The 1,430-nt window shown below is 36.6% G+C and overlaps 1 pseudogene; it reads right to left on the bottom strand.

The window, feature by feature from the left end:
- Positions 1 to 212: 212 nt before the first annotated feature.
- Positions 213 to 838, bottom strand: LOC110195911 (translationally-controlled tumor protein-like; annotated as a pseudogene).
- Positions 839 to 1,430: the final 592 nt, after the last annotated feature.

The following is a 1,430-nucleotide window of genomic DNA, read 5'->3' as shown; positions in this document are numbered from 1 at the left end:
GATGTGAATGAGATGAACTCATTTATAAGACAGAAAAGGATTGAAGAAGGAATGAGAGAACAAAATCTGACAGCATGTTTTTGTTTGTTTTTGTTGTTGTTTTGTTTGGGGGGGGTTAAATGCATTTTATTTTAGACGACCTACATGACACGTTTTTAAAAATAATGCCTCCACTCCAAATAAATCAGGGTCAAAAATAAATAAATAAAGCTCAAGATGACATCAGTCCAAGTTTGTTTAAGTCCTGGTGTTGTATAGATGACAAAAAGCAGCAGCCAGTTATGATGACAGGTGAGTCAAAGTAATCAGCTGAATTTGTTAACATTTCTCCATTTCTAAACCATCCTTAAAGAAAATCATATATGGAATCACACCATCCTCACAGAAGTCCAAGAGAGCCACCATGCCATCTGGATTCATGTTTTCACCTATGAAGAACTGATGGTTTTTAAAATTAGCAAGAATGTGTTTGATTTGTTCTGCAGCTCCCATCACAAAAAGTTTTACTATATCTAGCTTGTGTTCTTCAAGTCTGCCCTTGATTGATTTCATGTAATCTTTGATGTACTTTTTGTAGAATTCTTTTGTGAAACTAGTTTCTTGCAGATGATGGTTTATTACTATGTCAACTGCAGTGATTACACTGGCATCTATTCCTTCACCCTCAGGACCTTCAGCAGAGACATTTCCACTGAGGAGTGAATCATCAATGGTACCCTCTGTCCTACTGATCATCTTCCCTTTCACCTCCAGGCACAACCTGTTTGGTGATCTCCCAGATCTTGTAAATGTCAGAGAACATCTTATCATGGCTGATGATGTCTCAATAGATGATCATGGCGGAGGAAGGAGGGAGGTGGCTACGCTAGCACTGTGGAGGCTCGGAGCTCAGTGTGAGCGCCATGCAGCTGGAGCCCTGCTTGGGAGGGGCCAGGGAGCAAATGGAAAAGCCGTGTTTTTGTTTTTATCTTCACAAGAAACACACTTGAAACACAAAGATCTACACAGAGTTCAAATGAGGGGGTACAACAAAATCTATTATACTTCAGCCGAAAAAAAAAGTTATTGTAGCAGTCATGATTTCAGATAAAGATAAACTATAAAAATGATCAAAAGAGAAACAGGAAAATTATATAATGCTTAAAGGTACAAATAAATATACAAACAAATAAATATCAATACTCAATATATATGCACCTAATAACATAGCATCTAAATACTTAAAGGAAAAGTTAATCAAATTGGAAGAAGAAATAGATAGTCAAACTATAATAGTGGGGGGAGGGGTCCTAAATGTACCCATTTCAGATCTAGACAAATCTAATTGAAAGATAAATAAGAAAGAAGTTAAGGACCTGACTAGAACTTTAGAAAAATTAGAAATGACAGATCTTCCTGGTGATTGACGAAAAGGAATAGAAAGCAATTTA

This window comes from Phascolarctos cinereus, unplaced genomic scaffold (genome assembly GCF_003287225.1).
Source record: "Phascolarctos cinereus isolate Bilbo 61053 unplaced genomic scaffold, phaCin_HiC Scaffold_4;HRSCAF=312, whole genome shotgun sequence".
Classification (NCBI taxonomy): Eukaryota; Metazoa; Chordata; class Mammalia; order Diprotodontia; family Phascolarctidae; genus Phascolarctos; species Phascolarctos cinereus.
This window is presented reverse-complemented; position numbering and strand designations above follow the sequence as displayed.